This window comes from Schistocerca cancellata, chromosome 1 (genome assembly GCF_023864275.1).
Source record: "Schistocerca cancellata isolate TAMUIC-IGC-003103 chromosome 1, iqSchCanc2.1, whole genome shotgun sequence".
Classification (NCBI taxonomy): Eukaryota; Metazoa; Arthropoda; class Insecta; order Orthoptera; family Acrididae; genus Schistocerca; species Schistocerca cancellata.
In genome coordinates this window covers 833917371-833941549 of record NC_064626.1, presented here as the reverse complement: position 1 = coordinate 833941549, position 24179 = coordinate 833917371, and positions in this window count along the sequence as shown.

Sequence of the window (24179 nt, the reverse complement as noted above, 5' to 3'; positions counted from 1 at the left end):
AATGAGCACTGAGACAGCTGGTTCCTCTCTTTTTTGTCAGCGTTTCTTAAAGAGGAATGTATTTGCCTTTTTTGCGCTTCAACAGGAGCGTTTTCCGATAGTTTCCTTCGTTTCCCTGCTGCAGCAGGGTTTGCCGCTTACATAAAACGAACTCTATACGCCAATAAAGTTTTGACGGTTCATTTATATTCTGCGACTCATTTATATACTTTGAAACTGTACGCAACAAATAAGTACCTCTAAGATAAGGATAACACCAAGTCGTTTGCATTACACTTTTTCCCTGAATACTATGCTTATTCATTGCAAATCTTCCAAAGCACCCCTCTTGTGATTTGCATCATTAAAAAATTAAAAATATTTTAGAAATATTTTGCTGAATTTGCTGTCTTTGCAGTTTTACATAATTTTCACGTTCGTTTAGTCCCGATACAAAATTAACTCTTAGATTAAATTCACCAAATTTTATAAATCGTCGTTTGAAAATTCAAAAAAATGTTCGAAACAGATGCAAGAAACGTACGGTATAAAGTGACTACACCACAAAATACGTGTTTCCTCTGGTTTAAAACGAGCGCAGATTGATTTTGCACTACTTCACATAGAAATGCCCAAAAATGTTAGGCTACACCTATAGTGTACCAAAAAACGTGATGTTAGATATGCAAGTGATAAGAATGCTGTACGATAAAAAAATTTTGTGTAATGTGCTGCAAGATGGCGCTCGGATAATTTCCAGGTCACAAAGTGCGCAAAGTGCGCATTATAGAAGACAGTGCGTCATAAAGTTTTACTGGTGAGAAAGCGCTCACTAAAAACCTAGTTTGGTGACCTCTGAACTCTTGCGACGACCTCATAACCTCTGCCGTATGTTCACTAAAACGACATTTACGCCTCAGACCGGATATTAAGACCATGTACATATTCCGCGCGGATAGGAACGGTAACTTTAAAAGTCTGGATGTCGGTAAGTTTCAAGGTTCCCCGGGAATATCATCTTAAGAAGATGTGCCTGGATAATTGCGGCGAAGGCAGCAGGAAAAAAGGCTGAGAACTGGTTTTTGTTGTTTTCTCAGGAACCGCCCTGAAGCAATGGTGCTTTCAGAAGCCACGTAATGCTCCACACGTACCACACCAAATGGAAAGGAGCCAACGAATTTGCTCAAATTGCCTGGGAAGAACGAAGTGTGTAATTTTTACATTTTGAGCCCGTACTGTAGAATAACTCCAGCATGCGCGTTCATCCGATGGAATAAAAGTGTTCGCTACGGCAAGGTCTACACGAAACACTTGACCTTTATCTTTATGATCAATAGAACCCGAGATACGACCCCCTGAAAATTACATTTTCATGCGCAGCTTTTTGCACCTTATTGGTACCGAGTACTATCATAGACGTACCGATACTGCCGTCTATGAGAAGGGCTTAACTTGCAAAGCAGCCAGCAGACGCTAGAAGGCCTACCGAGTCGCTGCGGACGTTGTTCATGGTGAGGCTTCAAGCAATTACTGCCTAGGCGAAGTGGAAAGTTCTCTGCTTAGGAATAAGATACTGTGCTTTTTAGGTGAAAAATTTGCTAACTCTGTGTCATATTTATGTTGATACACTGTTGTTAATAACGTTTTTTCCGACAAGTAGACTCCATCACTGGAGCGAGGTTATACAATTATGGACACGTGGGGTGTTGCATTGTCCTGCTGGAATTGCCCAAGTCTGTCGGAATGCACAATGGACATGAACTGATACAGGTGGTCAGACGGGAAGCTTACGTACGTGCCACTTGTCAGAGTCGTATCTAGACGTATCAGGGGTACCATATCACTCAAACTGCACACGCCCCGCACCTTCACAAAGCCCCCACGAGCTTAAACAGTCCCGTGCTGACGTGCAGGGTCCATGGATTCAAGAGGTTGCGTCCGTACCCGCACGCGCCCGTCATCTCGATACAACTGGAAACGAGACTCGTCCGACCAGGCAACTTCTTTCCAGTAATCGACACTCCAATGTCAGTGATGACGGGCCCAGGCGAGGCGTAGAGCTTTGGGTCGTGCAGTCATCAAGTCCATATCTATGATGTTTCATTGAATGGTTCGCACTGAAATCTGCAGCAAATTGCGGAAGGGTTGCACTTCTGTCACGCTGAATGATTTTATTCAGGCGTCGTTGATCCCGTTTTTGCAGGATCTTTTTCCAGCAGCAGCAATGTCGGAGATTTGATGTTTTACCGGATTCCTGATATTCACGGTGCACTCGTGAAATGGTCGTACGGGAAAATCCCCACCTCATCGCTACCTCGGAGATGCTGTGTCCCATCGCTCGTGCGTCAACTACAACACCACGTTCAGACTCACTTAAATCTTGATACCCTGCCATTGTAGCAGCAGTAACCGATCTAACAACTGCACCAGACACTTGGTGTCTTATATAGGCGTTGCCGACCGCAGCGAAGTATTCTGCCTGTTTACATATATCTGAATACGCATGCCTAGCCCTTCAGTGTAGTTTTTACTAATTCAGAGTCTTATCTCCATACTCACCTCATAATAATTTAGTACGGGCGCCGACATCAGAATATCATTATCTTTCCCTAATGGATAAGGTGAGTTCTGAAACAATAGATTCTGACGCAGCCGTCGACGAACAAGTATGTGTGGCCTGTTGATATTTATTAGTCTGCCAAAGCAGGTTTAGCAGTTGAATAATTTATGTGCGCATTTGACTGACGTGAAATGCATTGTTAAAAGCTTAAAAGTTTTCGACTCCAGGTGAAGCATGACTGTATTTCATTAGAATTGTAAACCTGGCAGAGACCGCTGAATGAAAGTGGTCTGTGATCTGGTCGTGTGCAAAGATCCTACTTGGCTGAGTATGTACTGACAACGAATAATAATGAAAGCTGCATAAACGCTAACTAACTGCACATTGTTCTGAAATACACTCCTCTCGAATCTCGATATTGGGACCGCCATCTATGCTGGTCAGGTGCCGGAATGGTGGAAGTGGCTGTCTTGAATCAATGTAAAGAATGTATTCCAGAAGTCAGCTCTTTATGTATAAGATGAATTTATTCAAGGCCCTGAAAAATAAATAACTGAAGGACCACATTGTGCAAAACAAAGCATATGAGGTATTTGTTAACAAGAAAGAAATGTGTGCGCGTGGCTATAGCGTCCCGTCAAGTAGACCGGTCGCCTGGTGCAAGTCTTTATAGTCGACACCACATCGGCGACTTGCATATCGATGAGGATGAAATAATGATGAAGACAACAGTCAGTTCCCGAGCAGAGAAAATTTCTGACTCGGCCAGGAACCGATTCCAGGTCCATCGCATGGCATTCTGCCACGCTAACCTCTCAGTTATGGAGGTGGACACAAAAAAAGGAATAACTGTACTACATAAACATAATCCGCCATTCAGCCGCCGAAGTCCGCCTCTAAGAACACTTGTAAGTATGAAACAGGATTCTGGAGGAAGAAAGAAAATAGTGAAACTGTCACTAGTACCTCACGCGTGGCTCGTTCCAATCCGTCTGTTTCCACATCAGAGGTGAAAGAAGTACATCCGAGTACTGCTGGCAGCGATAATGCTAAGAAACATATCAATTTCCAATTTACTTTTTATTTATTACCAGGAATCGTAGATAATAAGTTCCCAAAGTTTCATTGATGTAATCGCATCAAAAGTGCCTGAAAAACAATTAAATGTGTGACGTGACGTTCCTGCCACGTCCACTTTTTGAATCAACACTTTAATACTAGCTCTGTGAACAACAATTCTCGGATTACTTTTAAACAAACTTGTATAGATTACATCCAGAAAGCTGTGATACATGGTCTTAGATATTGTAGATTATCTGTAACTCTGTTCCGTATCCTAGAAACAATAACCAAACAGCTGCTTTGTTTATGATGAAGCAATTCTTGTTTTCCACATTTCCATCTGCTAGAGGTGTCAGGTTTGCAACGCTAGAGGTGTCCGAATTGCAACTTATGAGGCATTTCTTGTATCTAGTGATGGTAACGTATGGAGGATGAAGGGATTACAGAGATCGGCCTTTAAGATAGGGAATAGGTATCTTGAGGAAAAACGGACATTTCCCACACGGATACCTTCTTTAGATGTACGAATATGTCGGAGGACGGCTTATCCGGTGATTATGGTAAATCTTTCAGAAATTCGTAATTGAATGCTTTGCATAAAAGCTTTCGTTGTCATCATGTTTGATGACGAGTTTATTTTTGGAAATATAACCCATCTCGTATCTCCTTGTAACCCAGTTGATCAAGAAAAACTAGCGTAATATTAGTCAGTAGTCGTTAATCAATAAGACAAATAAGTAATCAATTAGAAAAATCGGTTCCTGAAAATAACTACCTCGCCTTTCCGGCATATGACGCCGACTTCACCTTTTTTTTGTGCAAGTCCTCCGACTTCCGTGCACGAATCTGACTTGCTTCGATTTTGTCATCGAGTCGACGACTCATCAAAAGTGAGAAATCCGTGAACACTCTGTAATACTTCTTGGTTAACATTTAACTTCTTCTTGTGATTCTTGAACTTTTCCCGCCGTACTGAGTGTTGTATGAGGTTTCGGGATTGCAGTCGGATCATGTTGACTTCTTGCTACGATACTCCTGCTGGCAACCGTTCAGCCATCTTTAGGTGAGTGTCCGCCACTGGAGGATGCTAGTTTACGGTGTTGGCTTTACGGCAAAAATTGACGCAGAGGCCTGGGTGTTGTGTGATGTCCTTAGGTTAGTTAGGTTTAAGTAGTTCTAAGTTCAAGGGGACTGATGACCATAGATGTTAAGTCCCATAGTGCTCAGAGCTATTTGACGCAGAGGCGTATGCGCATTAACAAAAACCCCACAAGGAAAGTGGAAATTAAAAGGCGTCAGCGTTGCTGAATTCTTCTTCTGTTCCTCAAGAAGTGGTCAAAACTTTAAGACATCATAGTTCTGTGTAACCCATGTTGTATGGTCTTCTGAAGATTCATAGAAGAAGGTGTTCCGTTACGGCCGATCGTCAGTAATATCGACGCTCCCTCATATGATTTGGCTAAACATCTTGTCTATTTACTGAGACCTTTTGTGGGGAATTGCTTGCATCATGTTCACAGCTCTTCTGACTTTATCAGTAGACTGAAGTCACTTCATCTCAATGAAACTGACTTATTAGTGAGTTTCGATGTCATCTCACTTTTCACTAAGGTTCCTCTTATGGACTTTTGGTTTCTCATCAGTAACAACTTCATGGCCGATATAACAGCACTTTCATCATGTACTTCCCTCAACCTACTTTTTAATTAACAATGAATATTTTGGGCAAAGTGACGATGTTGCGATGCGCTGTCCTCGCTCCCCTCTGGTAGCAAACTTTTTTATGCAAGACTTTGAGGAAAGTGCGCTTGATTCGGCAGAACTCGTACCGAAAGTCTTCTGGCGATATGTAGATGATACTTTAGTAGTGTAGCCCCTTGGTGAAGAAGAACTGTCACTGTCACGATTCTTGCAACATCTAAATTCAGTATAAAACAATATCCAATTTACGATGGTAGTAAAGAAGGATGATGGCTTACTCTTTTCGGACGTCTTGGTTAGTAGGAAAGTAGATGAGTCATTAGGGCATTCCGTCTACCTTAAGCCCACACATGTAAACCTCTATCTGCAAGAATTGAACTGCCATCACCCTTCACAAGCTACCGGCGTCCTTACAACTTTGGAGCATCGGCCATATGTTGTTTCTGAAGGGGATAGCCTTACAGAGAGCTAGAACATGTACCGTCGGTGTTCAAAGATAATGATTACTCGCCACATTACCGCGCTAAGAAAGAAGATGGTGGTGGTGGTGGTCAGTGTTTAACGTCCCGTCGACAACGAGGTCATTAGAGACGGAGCGCAAGCTCGGGTTAGGGAAGGATTGGGAAGGAAATCGGCCGTGCCCTTTCAAAGGAACCATCCCGGCATTTGCCTGAAACGATTTAGGGAAATCACGGAAAACCTAAATCAGGATGGCCGGAGACGGGATTGAACCGTCGTCCTCCCGAATGCGAGTCCAGTGTGCTAACCACTGCGGCTAAGAAAGAAGAAACGTGACCAGCCACAACATTAAGAAGATAAGGAGCTGTCAGGTCCAGTTCCTTCCATACGTTGTCAACCTTTCGTCTAAAGTAGACATAATCCCACGTTAAAGTAAGCTTCCGGCCACCGGCAAAGATTCACGCTCTTATCGCTTCAGTAAAGGACGATCTGGGACTGCGGAAGGCCGGAATTTACAAAATACCTTGCCAGTGTGGCAAAGCTTACATAAGTCAGACGGGACGCACTTTACACGAAAGGTGCGTTGAACATGAGCACCATACACGCCCTCCACAGTGCAGTAAGTCGGTAGTAGCTGGGCGTCGTATTACTACAGGACACTCTATGGATTATTATTCCACAAAAATCTTGGACCTTACGAGATCCTTTTGGAATTCAGTAACTAAGAAACCGCTGGAAATACGACTAGCATAAGATCTTATAAATCGTGACGGCGGCTTCAACTGGACAAGGCTAAGGACCTGGTGATCTCTTTAATTTCTTTTGGGAGAAAACATTTTATTCATAATGACACGCCTGGCGACATCTGACATTCATTCTTAGAGCAGCGAGCGCGCTTTCCGAAAGAGGGTGAACATGTAGTTTCACGTTTACGCATGCGCGTGCCTGCCATAGAAGGAACAGTACTTGCGTAGGCCGCAGATTTCGATAGAGGACGCTCCTGTGACAGCCGCCAATGCGCATATGTCTCCGCACCGATTTTTGCTGTATGCCTTCGTGATACACGTGGGACGAGGGAGAATGACATCACAACAAAGAAACAACAACAGCAACAAAAGAACTCGCATTCTCCAGTGGCGGACACTCACTTGAAGTTAACTGAACAGTTGTCAACCTAAATATTGTGGCAATAAGTTAACATGGTGGATTAAAACTGAAGAAACTGCAAAAAGGTGGGAATTTAAGGAGATGGGACCTGGATAAACTGACTAAACCAGAGGTTGTACAGAGTTTCAGGGAGAGCGTAAGGGAACAAATGGCAGGAATGGGGGAAAGAAATACAGTAGAAGAAGAACGCGTAGCTTTGAGGGATGAAGTAGTGAAGGCAGCAGAGGATCAAGTAGGTAAAAAGACGAGGGCTAGTAAAAATCCTTGGGTAACAGCAGAAATATTGAATTTAATTGATGAAAGGAGAAAATATAAAAATGCGGTAAATGAAGGAATACAAACGTCTCAAAAATGAGATCGACAGGAAGCGCAAAATGGCTAAGCAGGCATGGCTAGAGGACAAATGTAAGGATGTAGAGGCGTATCTCACTATGGGAAAGATAGATACAGCCTACAGGAAAATTAAAGATACCTTTGCAGAAAAGAGAGCCACTTGTATGAATATCAACAGCTCAGATGGAAACCCAGTTCTAAGCAAAGAGGGGAAAGCAGAAAGGTGGAAGGAGTATGTAGAGGGTCTATACAAGGGCGATGTACTTGAGGACAATATTATGGAAATGGAAGAGGATGTAGATGAAGATGAAATGGGAGATATGATACTGCCTGAAGAGTTTGACAGAGCACTGAAAGGCCTGAGTCGAAACAAGGCCCCGGGAGTAGACAACATTCCATTAGAACTACTGACGGCCTTGGGAGATCCAGTCCTGAAAAAACTCTACCATCTGGTGAGCAAGATGTATGAGACAGGCGAAATACCCTCAGACTTCAAGAAGAATATAATAATTCCAATCCCAAAGAAAGCAGGTGTTGACAGATGTGAAAATTACCAAACTATCAGTTTAATAAGTCACGACTGGAAAATACTAACGCGAATTCTTTACAGACGAATGGAAAAACTAGTAGAAGCCGACCTCGGGGAAGATCAGTTTGGATTCCGTAGAAATATTGGAACACGTGAGGCAATACTGACCCTACGACTTATCTTAGAAGCTAGATTAAGGAAAGGCAAACCTACGTTTCTTGCAATTGTAGACTTAGAGAAAGCTTTTGACAATGTTGACTGGAATACTCTTTTTCAAATTCTGAAGGTGGCAGGGGTAAAATATAGGGAGCGAAAGACTATTTACAATTTATATAGAAACCAAACGGTAGTTATAAGAGTTGAGGGGCATGAAAAGGAAGCAGTGGTTGGGAAGGGAGTGAGACAGGGTTGTAGCCTCTCCCCGATGTTATTCAATCTGTATATTGAGGAAGCAGTGAAGGAAAAAAAAGAAAAATTCGGAGTAGGTATTAAAATCCATGGAGAAGTAATAAAAACTTTGAGGTTCGCCGATGACATTGTAATGCTGTCAGAGGCACAAAGGACTTGGAAGAGCAGTTGAACGGACTGGACAGTATCTGGAAACGAGGATATAAGATGAACATCAACAAAAGCAAAACGAGGATAATGGAATGTAGTCGAATTAAGTCCGGTGATGCTGAGGGTATTAAATTAGGAAATGAGACAGTTAAAGTAGTAAAGGAGTTTTGCTATTTGGGTAGCAAAATAAACGATGATGGTCGAAGCAGGGAGGATATAAAATGTTGACTGGCAAAGGGAAGGAAAGCGTTTCTGAAGAAGAGAAATTTGTTAACATCGAGTATAGATGTAAGTGTCAGGAAGTTAGCCGGCCGGTGTGGCCGTGCGGTTCTAGGCGCTTCAGTCTGGAACCGCGTGACCGCTACGGTCGCAGGTTCGAATCCTGCCTCGGGCATCGATGTGTTTGATGTCCTTAGGTTAGTTAGGTTTAAGTAGTTCTAAGTTCTAGGGGACTGATGACCACAGATGTTAAGTCCCATAGTACTCAGAGCTATTTTAACCATTTTTTGTCAGGAAGTCGTTTCTGAAAGTAATTGTATGGAGTGTAGCCATGTATGGAAGTGAAACATGGACGATAAATAGTTTAGACAAGAAGAGAATAGAAGCTTTCGAAATGTGGTGCTACAGAAGAATGCTGAAGATTAGATGGGTAGATCACATAACTAATGTGGAGGTATTGAATAAGATTGGGGAGAAGAGAAGTTCATGGCACAACTTGACTAGAAGAAGGGATCGGTTGGTAGGACATGTTCTGAGGCATCAAGGGATCACCAATTTAGTATTGGAGGGCAGCGTGGAGGGTAAAAATCGTAGAGGGAGACCAAGAGATGAATACACCAAGCAGATTCAGAAGGATGTAGGCTGCAGTAGGTACTGGGAGATGAAGAAGCTTGCACAGGATAGAGTAGCATGGAAAGCTGCATCAAACCAGTCTCTGGACTGAAGACCACAACAACAACAAAAAGTTTACATGATTCAGGTGCAATCTATAAAACTCATAGAATACACCTTGTTGTTCTTGTTCACTTCACAGATTTTTTTTTAAAGCTGTTTTTGCTATTTTGGAACATCCTTATTATAAACCAGCTTAGTACCCGGCATTGCCTTGGTGTGTATCTATTTCAGTTTTATTAGTTCATCTCCTCCTTCCCCCTCTCTCTATCAATCTCCTCTTCCCACCCGCCTCCCCTCTCTGTGCATATCCTCCTTTCTCATATCTACTGAATTATGTTCCGTACAATATTATTTTGTAGGTACATTAAGCAGCATATGTGAATACTGTCTGCCAATGTGTTGCGAATAGAGATTGTAACAACGAAGTAATAAATTTAGTCGTCATGATGTCACGCTTGAGACATGTTCCACAGCATGAACAGCGGCAATGCAGTAAGCTGCAAAGTTTTTTTCCTTTTATGAAACGTCCCCTTAGAATAATTAATGAATGACTGTGCTGATAAACCTCCTACATTATTTGCTTTTCAAACAGCTGAGCGAAACTGAACGTACTCAGACACTACTCTGTTTACTTATTCTGATCAACACTAAACTAGTTTTAGCGCAACACAATCTGACTTTTAATAATCCCTACAGAAGAATGGCCCTGACTAACAATAACTTATACCTTTCATGAATCACTTACCTCACAGAAATCTTCGTTACTAAAACTACTGCAATACAGCGAGCGCCAATATTGCCAGCTAAATAAAAGATTCTGACTACTGAAGTCACTTAACTACTGACAGGCATAGTTAGCAAATGAAAGATTTTGATAAAGAACAAACAATCTATTTACCTTAATAGTGTTCAAAGGTCATAATATGCAGGGTGAGTCACCTAACATTACCGCTGGATATATTTCGTAAACCACATCAAATACTGACGAATCGATTCCACAGACCGTATTAAACAATTACACTAGCCCCTCTCCTCACGTTCGGTCTGTGGAATCGGTGCGTCAGTATTTGATGTAGTTTACGAAATATATCCAGCGGTAACGTTAGGTGACTCACCCTGTATATATCAGTTCATGACATCAAGTCTTACAAATTTACTGTCTCTGATGGACACACGTCCAGATCATCCGCTCTCAAAACTCCGCCATCTCTCTCCCCACATCCACCACTGCTGACGGCTCACCTCCAACTGCGCAACGCTACGTGCTGTTCACACCCAACTGCCCAACACTACAATAGCGATTATTACAACAATGCTAACCAGCCACAGACTGCACACAGCACAGCCAGTGATTTTCATACAGAGCGCTACGTGGCGTTACCAATATAAAAACCTAAACAGCCTACTTACACTTTCAGCACTATGTAGGGGATCTCGTATCACGTTTGTTACAAGTCACTAAGTGCTCTCTTTCTGAAATACAGGATAGTGCGTATAGTAAGTACGCATTAAGCAAAGTGTACATTAGGCAACAAAAATGGTGGAGGTATTGATTAAACACGCTGAAGATAGTATAACCATTGTACGCATTACTTTGCCTCTTATCAAGTAGCACATACCAACTAAGAAAAGCATTTTCACAAAATATATGATAAAGTTCAAGAGGCAAAGAGTAAACAGCTTTTGTGAAGGGTAAATATTTTCTCCAATTAGACTAATATTCTTCATATCAATAATAATCCTGTACTATACAGTTTCTAAAATTACCAGTGTTCTCCCTCAGGGTTCAAGTTATCTCCATAACAAATTTCCCCGAAATCGTTTCAGTGGGTTAGTAATAATGCACCTGAACGTGTTGCAGAATGTGGAAATGAAAAGCGAAAATGTAGCAAGCGATAAACATTCTTCCTTTCATCATTATGGGGGGGGGGGGTTGTTAGCGAGAAAAAGTTTGTCCTGGTTTGAAATTACGTGTTAAGCTTGTTGCCAGTCACTAAGTACTCTCGTTTTCATAAACGGGATCAATAAAATCTGGATATTCGCGCGTAGTGGCCTGTACTTCATTTTCACTCCCACCCTTACCCATTTGATAGGTAGATGGTTCTTACCACTGAGCAATTCCAAGCAGTAGGTGATGCGTGTGCTAAGTTTGGTTGGAATCTGTGCAGTGGTTTCGGAGGAGACGTGAAACATACGCATATACATACATTTTTAAAATATGTATGTATTTTTTTCGTGATCCGATTTTCATGAAATATAGCCTATACGATGCTCCTAGCTACGAGTGAAAACCCCATAAAAATCCGTCTAGCTATTTTGGAGATTGGCGGGTTCAGGCAGACAGCCAAAAACGTTTTAGTGAAAAGACATATTTTTCTTTGTCTTATCCAATTTTTAATATCTTAAGCCTACATGGTGCTTCAAACTATGCTCAAGTTATCTGCGAAACCCCAATGAAAATTCGTTTAATAGTTTTGGACATTTGAGTGTTGAAAGACAAACAGACGGACACAACAGTTTTACAGATTTGTAATTAGTAAATAGATGTCATCACTTTTGAACTGCAGGAGCCCGTTTACATGTGTTTACAACCAGGCTGAAAATTATAAAGTTTTATCACCTTAATGGAAACCTGCATTATTTCCATAAACCGACTGAAACAAAAAACACCACTATATTCCACTTCCTTCACTTCAAACACACACAACGCGATTAAAAAACCGTTGATTATCTACACAGCTGATATACACTGAGGTGCGAAAGTCAAGCAATAACGATATGCACACATACAGATGGAGATAGCATCGCGTACACAAGGTATAAAAAGACAGTGCATTGGCGGATCTGTCTTTGTACTCAGGTGATCCGTGCGAAAAGGTTTCTCACCTGATCAGGGTCGCACGATGGGAATTACCAGACGTCGAACGCGGGATAATAGTTGGAGCTACACGCATGGAACATTTCATTCCGGAAATAGTCAGGGAATTCAGTATTCCGAGATCCACAGTTTCAAGAGTGTGCCAAGAATACTGTTTCTCCGGCATTACTTCTCACCATGGGCAATGCAGTGGCTGACGGCTTCACTTAACGACCGAGTCCATAACGACTGGCCCTAGATGACTGCAAAGCCGTGGCCTGGTCAGACGAGTCCCGATTTCAGTTGGTAAGAGCTGATGGTGGCGTCCGAGTGTGGCGCAGACCCCGCGAAGACATAGACCAAAGCAGTCAACACCGCACTGTGCAAGCTGGTGGCGGCTCCATAATGGCATGGGCTGTGCTTTGCCATGGAATGGACAAGATCCTGTGGTCCAACTGAACCGATCATTGACTGAAAAAGGTTATGTTCAGCTACTTGCTATTATTTGCTATTGGTTTGGAGAACATTCTGGACGATTTGAGCAAATGATTTTGCTACCCACATAGCCCGACATCAAACCCATAGAACATCTATGGGATGTAATCGGGAGGTCAGGTCGTACAAAACATCCTGCGATGCAATACTTGCCGATAGAGGCAGCGTGGCTCAATATTGCTACAGGAGACTTCCAATGACTTGTTGGCTCCATGCCACTACGAGTTGATACACTATGCTGGGTGAAAGGATTTCCAGCGCAATGCTAGGAGACATTGCATGACCTTTTTCAATTCAGTATATGTTACTGAGTAACTGTGCGCTACAAAATGTAATTCATAATGACTCTATCACATTTCCAGGATGATAATATCTTCCTTTTTTTTCATATATTCTATTGATAAAGCATCCTATGAGAAAAATCAGAATACTGCTTCCTGTACACCATTGTCTGGTAGTTCTTCAACTGGTGGGAGTATGTAAGGGGTGTCTCAGAACTCTCTATTACACTGAAAACAATATAGCCAACTTAACACTCTTCTTTGCATTGTGTAATATTGGAAATAAATAAGCACTTAGATATCGATAGTAACAATCTGGGGGCGAAACATGGGAATGCGATTCTAAGCATTGTTGTGAGACGAGGTGTGTCTGTGAGAGAGGAAGTAGTAGTGCCGGTCAAGAGCTCGAAGATAGAAGATGTGTCACGCCGCCCTCACGTACGTGATGGCAGATCTTATCACACTCAAGGACTGATTTCATTTATATAACCAGAAGAGATTTAGATGGATTTCAAGTTAAAACTCGCAAGCACAGTGCAAAAGCAATTGCAAGGTTAGGCTCGTTATTGTTAGTCTGACTTTCCAATAATCCCATGTTTTTCTTGTCACTTAAGAAAGCCTCCTTATCCTCCAAGTAATAATAATTATTCGCCACACCTATGGTAAATATGCTGTGGTTATTAAATATTAATCTAACTTTGAAATTGAAATGACTTGTTAATCTGGCATTCAGCGATTATTGATACCTGTGTCATTGTAATTGTCATTGTCTATTATTGGTTATGGGTTATTATGTTTCTGAAGGTTTTAAATAGACTCAATTTATGAAATCCCTTCTCACAAGTTATTTCGTAATTAACAGGATCCAAGCAAACTCCTTTTTATTCAATTCATTCCTAGAAACAACAAGCTTTAGCCGCTGTTGCTTCATGCTGCTGCGAATTGCAGTAAACTACACGGAAAAACGCAGTCATCTAGAGAGGTTGGTGCAAAACTTAGGGCCAAAACAGAGGCACTGACACACCACAACATGTCATGTACCCTAATCCAGTAAATTACATTGTAAAACTCAGATTCTGTATCACTTGTAAATTCTTCTTCAAGAACAGTCACATAGCACAGGTATTTGACCCGTAGTAAAGTTAGCTTTGAAAAGCACGCCGCAGCGCGTAGCGTGAAGCAGTCGCCCCCCGTTTTCTGGCGGTGGCGCCGTTGTCGCAATTCACGGCTTCGGTGTCTCCCTCTAGCAGGAAAGGGGGAAAGCGGGCTGTTCGCGTGGGTTTCAGAAGTGGCTGTGTGGGCTCTCGTGGAGAGTTGGCAGTCGGGGCATCAAGAAGCGACTTCTCTGCCGGTGCTAGACGGACTGCACGCAGACAGCAGCATCAGCGTAAGCGACCCGAGCAGCGGCTCCGTGGTATGGGGCGTTAACTGCTCGTCGCGAAAGGAATCTTCCTGAGCTTGGATTCGCGAGGGTCCTAATTTGCAGTTCGGCCGTATGCTGTCGACCGGCAAGGAGGTTCTGAAAATCGGCGCGCCTTCCTGCGTCCGTTGAAACGGCTGGCAGCGGGCGGCTCGGCAGAGCATTTGGAGGTGCTGCGTTGATTCAGTACTGGGAGTCGTACCGCACCAGAAGTTGAATATTGATTGTTAACAGATTTTATGAAGTTTAACTGAATTCAATTTACTTATTCCTGTTAATTATACCAGCCGTATTTTTTGTTTGGGGGGGGGGGGGGTTCCCGCCATTCATTCTCGTCTGTGCACCTGCAGGAAGGTGGTAATATTAGAAAGCGTGGTCCGTTTGTCTCCTTTTGAGGACGAAGGGGGAGGGGGGGGGGAGTCCGAGTACATCTGTGGTTCGGATTGCTTCTTTCCCCTCCCAGCTTACCTCCGGGTTTATTCGACTACTAGGCTCTGCCATGTCTGTGAAAGTCTAAGGCACCAATGGCTGTACTGTTTAAAATGCAAGGCACTAAGACCTGATCCATTCTCTCGCCTGCCACAACTAGTACTACTAGACTCACGTGTAAAAGGTACTATAAGAAAGAAGAAAAATTCCTTTTGCCTCGTGGTAAGAACTAGTCAATGGCATAACGAATTCCTGCTCATCTGGAAGCTGTAACTTACGTAAATTTGTGTTTATGTATATTTGCCTATATTCAAGCAAGGTTGTTAATGGACGCCATAGTGGATTTTTTTTTTATATTGTTTCTAGTCAGCAAAAACTGTTGTGTGGTTTTCCAGTTCAATACCTTTTAAGGCTTTTACTCAACGTGCTTATGTGTTTTACACAGGTAGTTGGTTATTAGTGTGTTTACTTGCCATGCAAAAGTTTGCCATTTTATTACGGATAGAAATTGTTGCCTTGAAAGGCCGTTTGCCGTAAGTTAACTGGCAGAAATTTGTAAAATTTGTTTTTTATATGTTTTGGAAATGGTAATTTTATTAACCGATAGTGTCCCCCCCCCCATCCCTTTCCCCGTGTGCATGATTCATGCGTTTTGGTTTTTCTATTTTCAGAACCTTTGTAAACAGGGTTGTCTTTATATGTTGCAGACAAGCTAGATTCTGCGCCATTTAATGAGCCTGAGTGAGGCTGTTGTGGGCGGCCGTAGGTACGGCTGTTTTAACCAAATGGGAAATTTGTCTGCCCAGAAGTGATGCCATATATTCAAATTGTATTCATTTATTAATGGAGTGAAATTCACCTGTAATTTAGCTGAGCTTGAAATATTGTAGGTCGTCGCGCTGTATACGTTAAATTGCTTGCGTGTACTTGTCTTTTACTGACGTAAAATTTTTTATGATAGTTTAATAATTTAAAAGTACTTTCCTATCGTAAATTGACTTTTCCGTTAAATGATTGTTTTTTTTTTTAATATCGTGAAGTCTTCCACCAAATTTGAATAAAGAGTGTTACTGAAAATTGTGTGTAATTTCACCAGTTACTCTTTGGCACATACGTCCACTTTACATTTTGTGTCTCAATTGTGATTAATAACTTTGGTGAAGCAGTAGTAATTTTACGGTTCAGTATTCATTGTTACAGGTTCATTTGTTCCTGTAGTATTCCATATTCAAAAACGCAGTCAGATAGCTTTTAAGTTTCTCATGTAACGATCTGTTAAGGGCTTACATAACAGTGAAACTGAGATTCATACAACATACACACAGTGTGATGCAGGTTATCTGTTAAAGATATCTCAGGCTGCTTATCGAGTCCATTTTCGCTGACAAACGTAGGCATATTGGTTGTAGCTATGTTACATATTAGATCAAGGCCAAAAGCATTAGCGGGAGTTCGTCAATCAGCTTAGGACGCTGTTAGCAGTTCACCTTTTTTGTGTGTACCTACAGGTTACAGGTCGTAAATGTACGTCACAGCCCTCACAGAAGCATTCCTTTTCAGAGAGAGACAGTTTTATTATCTTTTGAAAGGAACTGGTCACCGTTGCCTCAGCGGAAAATAATTTTTCTGTTCTTCCATTTTTAAATAATAAACGATAGTCATTGTTGCATCATCAGCTTAATGAAATAATCGAGCGCATAGTAAGTGATGAAATGATTATTTTTCACAGATTACGACGAGACATGTTGAAACGTCCCCTCAGGACAATTATACATGACTGTGTTTAAACTGACACACAATATTTTTAGCCCAACGCAATCTGACTTTCAAAAATCCCTACAAAAGAATGGCCCTGACTAACATTAACCTATACGTTTCACAAATCACTTACCTCACCAAAAATCTTCGTTACTCGAACTACTGCAATACAGCGAGCGCCACTACTGCCAGCTAAATAAAAGATTCAAACTACGGAAGGCACTAACTACTGATAGGCATAGTTAGCAAATGAAAGATTTTAATAGAGAACAAACAATGTATTTACCTCAATAGTGTTCAAAAGTCATAATGTATATAGCAGTTCATGATATCCAGTATTACAAATTTTAAAACTCTGCCATCTCTCACCTTACATCCAACACTGCTGGCGGCTCACCTCCAACTGCGCAACGCTACGCGCTGTTCACATCCAGCTGCCCAACACTACAATAGCCAACAACAATGCAAACCAGCCACAGACTGCACACAGCACAGCCAGTGATTTTCATACAGAGCGCTATGTGGCGTTACCAATAAGAAAACATAAACAGCCTACTTCCAATGTTACATATAGAACCTTCCACTTGCTGAAGCATAATTTTAGTTTTCAGAACACTCCAGAAGTTGATGCATAATAACAACTATCAATTGTATGAGCTGCCAACAGGAAAAGATGCAGAAATCACAATTAAAATAACAACATGACACCACCAACAGAAAAGGATTAGTGTTAAGTAATACAAGAGGATTCAAAGGAATTTCCCCCTATTAACGTAAGTAAATGAAGGTAAGACGCCTTGAGGGTCCATTGTAGACACCTCCAATACTAAATATTTTGTAAGAAGGTCTGTGGAAGACACTTAAATTATTATATTAGTAATAAATAGTCGTTGTTACGATTATTCTAGGTGAAGCAAACATTTCTAAGGAGTTGAAGGATTGTCTCACAGAAAGCTCGAAAAACATGGCGGAAATACTGACAATGTAAATTATGGAGAAAGGTAAAACTAAAGCAGTGGAACAAGTTAACATTCAGGTTTGTCTCACATCCGTTTCCTACTGTCACAAGTAAACTAATGAAATCTGTTCAGGTAATAGAAACCAAACAAGAAAGGAAAGTACCAGACTTGGAAGTAAATCATAATAAAATGGAAGCAAAGGAACCAAAAAGTTTTAATTAAAGAACACAAAAATATTCCCTGTACTACTAATCTTTCTTGCAGGTGTCAGAGGAAAGTGTACTTGGCAGTCAATCCAGAGACAAGAAAATTTATTACTTGTTAGCTGAGACACTAACGAATTTCTTCCTTTAGAAACCAAAATGACGACAATAAACGTGCCAGCACCCACTGCATTGTAAACCATGAGTGTGAAAACAAGAATTTTGTGTAACATTTGTACTACTGTTAGCAAAAGGGCTAATGAATTTTTTTTCAGGTGAAAGGACAAGAGAGAACATGTATTGAACAGTATTCCATAGCGAATACAACAATGGAAAAAGCTAACCATACGAATCCCCTTTACTGCAATCCATATCCTGTAGAAGAATGGATCCCCTTACGTGTAGTATAGATTCCTGTGTGTTTTGTGGTAGTTCCAGTGATTGTCGGATAGCCTCCATTCCTCAACAAAAGTGCGCTTTTGATCACACAAATAACTGCTAGAACAAACAGAACTATATTATTCACCATATGATCAATAAAACATCAAGTTTACTCAAGTAAAACAGTGATATATGTCATTGTTCAGACTTTTAATCAATAAGCGAAAAAACTGCCTGTGCAGACAAATATTTTTTTTAACATTCTTGCATATAGCTGTCTCAAGCAGCATATCCTATGTCTATACACATTCAAAGCATTTGCTATACAATATAATATTTTTTGTGTCATTTTGTGTATGACGCTGCAATATGAAAAGCATTTCTTAGACACTATAAACTTTTTGTGTCATTTTTTGTATAACACTGTACAAAGCAGCACACTTTGTTTGGTGTTTATATTATAAGCGAACTGACTTAATAGTCAATCTACACTTTATGTTTACCTTAATAAGCTTCATGAGCAGATATCTTAATTAGTAATCAAACAGTTCTCATAAAGCCACACATACGAGTTCTATGTATAATAATTTTAGATTCATGTTATTGTATTTGTATCTCATATGAAACAATTTACAAACTTTCATTCATATAAACTGCATGTCCAGTTACTTACAGAAATATTTTCACTTATGTTTGCAGGAGTATGTAACGATTTTTGTAAAGTTGTTATGATAAGTATTTTCTGTCCTTTTCTACAAGTGTGCAAACTGCAAAACAATACAAAACTCTCTGTGCAGTAAACATTCCCTCTTTTTACAAAACAATAACACTCTATATGTTTTTCTTGGTATTTTTCTAAAGTTTACAGTTTGAAATTTTTCATGTATTAAAATGTGCCTAATTAGCTATTTTAAAAAGCTCTCAAAACAGTCTCTAGATAATTGATCCAACAAAGAACAATCCTTCTAACATTAATAGAACTTCTACATCTTTATGTATTTTGTTTAAATATTTGAACATGTTTAATAAGCAAGAAAAGCTTCACTAAATCCTTTGTGAAAACAGTATATACTGTCTAACCTATATGTTTATATATACATATGTGTCATAATTAAGAATGTTTTGCTCCTTTTGTCCTATGGGTACATAAGTCCTATTCAAATTCTTGAAGAAGTGATAGGAAAGCTATCTAAGGAGTGTGTCATAACTGTCCATTACATTGAAAATCACTTAAGGCTATTCTTTGCGTTGAGTAAAATTGGAAATAAATAAGCACTGAAATATACATAGTAACAATCTCAGGGCGAAATATGGGAGCGCAATTCTAAGCATTTTTTTGAGACGAGATCTGTCTGTGAGAGTGGAATTAGTAGTGTCGATTTAGTGCACAGATACAGGAGATGTGTCACGCTGCCATCACATCGGTGACGACAGATCTTACCAAACTGAAGGCGTGCTTTCATTTATATAGCCAGAAGAGATTTAGATGGCTTAACTACGCTTGAAGATGGATTTACAGGTAAAATTCGCAAGCATAGCGCAAAGAAATTGCAGGGTTAGGGTCGTTATTGTTAGCCTGAGTTTCCAATAATCCCATGTTTTGCTTGTCAGTTAAAGAAGCCTCCTTATCCTCCAAGTAATAATAATTATTCGCCACATATATGGAATAAATATGCTGTGGTTATTAAATGTTAATGTAACTTTGAAATTGAAATAGCTTGTTAATCTGGCATTAAGCTATTATTGATACCTGTGCCATTGTTATTGTCGTTGTCTATTATTGGTTATGGGTTATGACGTTTCCAAAGGTTTTAAATATACTTAATTTATGAAATCCCTTCTCACAAGTTATTTCGTAGTTATCAGGACCCAAGCAAACTCCTTTTTATTCAATTCATTCTTAGTAACAACAAAATGATACGGAACAAGGCAGTCATCTAAAGAGACGAGTGCAAAATTAGTGCCAAAACAGAGACACTGACACACCACATGACGTGTACTCTAATCCAGTAAATTCCATTGGATTAGTCAGATTCTGTCTCACTTGTAAATTCCTGTTCAAAAAAGCGGTGAGATACCTTAGGTATTCATTGTTACAGGTTCATTTGTTCCTGTAGCTTGTCATATTAAAAAACGCAGTCAGATAGCTTATCCAAATGTTAGTTTTAAGTTTTTCATGTAACTATCTGTTGAGGGCTTAAATGACATTGAAACTGACACTCATACAACACGGATACAGTGTTATGCACGTTAGATCCGATCGAAGATAGCTCAGATTGCTTATCGAATCCTGTAGAAGACTATAGCTGGAGCGTAAGGCTACAGAATTAGGTGTACTTAAGAAAATAAAGCGAAAAGGAATGCTGTGCATGAAATTTGCAAAGGGAAGAATCTCTATGAAGAATTTCATAATTATCGTCAACTACTAAGAACGCCGAATTCTTCGAATACATGTGAATGAGCAGAGAAGCATTCGACTATCTCATTAATAAATTAAACACTGATGTTTTTTTACATGATCAAGAACTTTTAACAGCCAATAACGCGGAGGAAAGACTATTACATGACTAAGTACGGTAAATAGAAACATAAGTACACAGATTGAATCATCTGTACCAAAGCTGAATGTGGTGTAGCGGTAGCGTATACAGTTGGTGAATGCATAGTAGGTAAAGTGCCTGGGTTTGATTCTAGACTGTTCATATATTTTTATTGACTCAGTTACAGTTCTGTATACTAAGTTTTATGTATACTGCTTACACTGCATCGCTAAGTATATTTTTAAGGTCGTGCCAAAGAACACCTATCCCAGTATATCACATACATTTAATGCCTAATAAGTTACAATGAACATGAAATTTTACAGATATTTGATGTTGCGAACGTAATTCTTAAGGTCGAGCGTTTCAGTTACTCTAAATAGTCTGTACAAGTAAAGCTTACAAAATTTTTGAAATGAAAGCCAAACGTTTTGTGTAATGATTTGTCTAAAAGTATGAAATAAACAATAATAGGGAAACGTTTGGTGCACCTCATTTTCTTTTCATGATTTCGAGCATTATTCAAAGGCACGTTGAACGTTTCTCTTATCTACTTATTTCTTTTAGACAAACCATTTCATAAAATATTTGACTGATTTCTTTCATTTTTTAATTTCAAGTTTTATTAAGAAAGCATGAACTTACTAACTCCTCCTACGCCTTCCTAACGTACTTGATTCGAAGGAAGCCTTCTTGACATTTAGATACCGCACCAATGTATCTTTTTATGTGCAAAATAGCTAGGTATTGAACTTTGATAACCCGTTTACCTGTTTCTCTCCCATTGTTTGGCTATGAAAAGTTGGACAAAACCTCATGGTGTAAGTTATACAGAGTCTTGTTTTCGCTCTGCTCATGCGTTTACAAAAACGTAGTGAGTGTAAACCATACGATAAAATAGTCCTTTCTGCGTGCTGTCGTTTCCAAAATTCGTCGTTTCGATATCTTGAACATTTTATGTGATTTGACAATTTTTACGACCACTTGATTCCCGAAGTGCAAGAAGGGTTTAGGGCGGGCCGCGAGCGACCCGTCCGCAGATATAACAACCAATATCTCAAGAATGAAAATATATATCATTCCGGTTTCACCTTTAAATACAATTTAGGTGTATTGGTTACATTTCATAGCCAGCCACGGTGGCCGAGCGGTTCTAGGCTCTTTAGTCGGGAACCGCGTGACTGCTGCGGTCGCAGGTTCGAATCCTGTCTATGGCATGGATGTGTGTGATGTTCTTAGGTTAGTTAGGTTTAAGTAGTTCTAAGTTCTAGGGGAATGATAACCTCAGATGTTAAGTCCCATAGTGCTCAGAGCCATTTGAACCATTTTTACATTTCATACGCAATAATGTATGGCCTTGAATGACGTATACGGGAAGTCTACACAATGTGATTTTACCTCTGTAAATTCTTAAATATTTCGTGCAGCCATGTACTCAATTTCGTGCATCACAGTAACTATTACGAATAACGAAAGTAGATTCAGACCTTTATCGTTTAAAGATATCTAGCAATAGGTTGTGGAAGAATCATATTTATTCACCCAATAGTTTTCTTAAAATCGGGCGTTAAGTAATTCATAGCTGCCGTCGCTTCCACTCCACTGCTTTGCCGAGAAGACACGTGGCTGTCGCTCTCTGTCGCGCGTACTGCAGCGACAAGATTCAAACACGTTTGAATTCAAACGTCGCCAGTGGCAGCGGGAGACAGGCAGCGACACAGATGTCGCTCACGTAGGTCACTTCCGTAACTACACCTGCGGTTGTGTTTTGTCGCCTGAAGCTGTCGCGAGCTGTCCCTCGCTTCTGTCGCTCACGTAGGACACGGCCTTGGGTCAGTCAAATGAAAACGAGACAGATAGAGAAGACTATTTCAGAAGTTATGGCACTAAACATTAATGCATTTATCCGACTGTGAGACAATACGATCAAAGACTTCATGGCTAACAAAACAGTATCAACTGTTAGTACAGTATTATTACATTTCATGGCAAAGTGTCTATGATTTCATATGGAATTATCATTGTATCAAGGTGTGCATCTCGTCGCCTCAAGCAATTCGACGGCCACGTGTGTCTTTCCTCAGGGCTCCAAAAATATGGAAATCGCATCGGGAGAGATCGGGACTGTATGGAGGATGTGTAAGGCTTCTCAGGCAAAGTTCTGCAGCGTAGTCGAAACAACCTTGGGAACATGTGCGCCTATGGTTCAGTAGGCAACCGCAAATATTTTTCCATAATGGCATTGACCGTCTTATCTCACAGTGGGATAAAGGAATTACGCATTATGGCTATTACTTTTCAGGTAATAAACACTTTACTTACTTGTTTCCCCTTCTTCCTCATTTTCATTTGACTGTCTCTTATATAAAGGTATTGTTGAACGAACGATTTCAGACTTCCTTTAATTATCTTCGGCCAAACGCCATACTTTTGAAACAATCCGTCTCAGTTCTCCAAATGTCATCACGTATTTCTGCCGTCCATTAAAATTAAAAACGCAGGAAGGTATGTCAAACAGGAAGCGGTGCAAAATGGGTTACAAGGGCTGCGAGTGCGCTGGAACTGGCTTGTAACTGAGTCCTATATGGATAAAATTTTTAAGTATTTGTTCTACAGTATGTAGCGCAGCGTTTGTACCTTTAAACTTCGCTATTCACATAATGTTTCTTCGGATGGCAGGTCATTTTCATCGTCTCGTGTCCTCCAGAAGCCTTTCACCTTACGGCGGGGTGTTCGGACAAGGGGCATATCACATGTAGTCAGGTAAGGACTTCTGCGGAAGTGCTTAAGAAACTGGAAAACGACTGAGCTACAAATGCAATGACATAATTTCAGATATTTTAATGGTCTCATACAGATATATACAGCGAAAATTTGTACCACCGCCGGGAATCCAACTGGAGTCTCCCACTTACTAGGCAGGTACGTTAGCCATTACGTCACCTTCGCACAGCAGTTCACACAGCTGCACAGATTACCCTGGCACGTCTTCCTCCTCGATCTAAATTCTTACTGACCCCCAGTCTACAGACGACCCACGTTCGAGTCCCAGCCTTGGTAAATATTTTCACTCGCCGCATCAGTCTGTACACATAAAACCATATCTGTATGAGACCAGTAAAGTCTCCGAAATTGTGTCATTTCATTTACATCAGTACCTGCACCTGGGTTTCAGGCTGAACCTCACCATTTACGTTCGACGCTGAGTGGCTATTCCAGAACATGGAGAGCCTCAGCAATTCTGTTCATGTGTATAGGGGAATTTAAAGTGGAATGTGGCAGTAATGAGAATTTAGATCGAGGAAGGAGGCATGTGAGGTTAATTCATGTAGTTGTCTGTCAGACTATATACATGAGAACTACAAGAATGTAATTACTATAAATTTATGATGTGTATGGAGTGTTGACATGGTCGACGATTTAACAGTCGTCGCTACGATGTTTAGTTTGTCCGTAAGCACTTTGCAGATTATGAACTTCATTCAAAAGTACTGTAAATTATGTACACGTGTTTCATAGCAATCTTAAAAAATCTGCACACACACACACACACACACACACACACACACAACCACACACACACACACACGCACACATCGATGCTAACGATATAC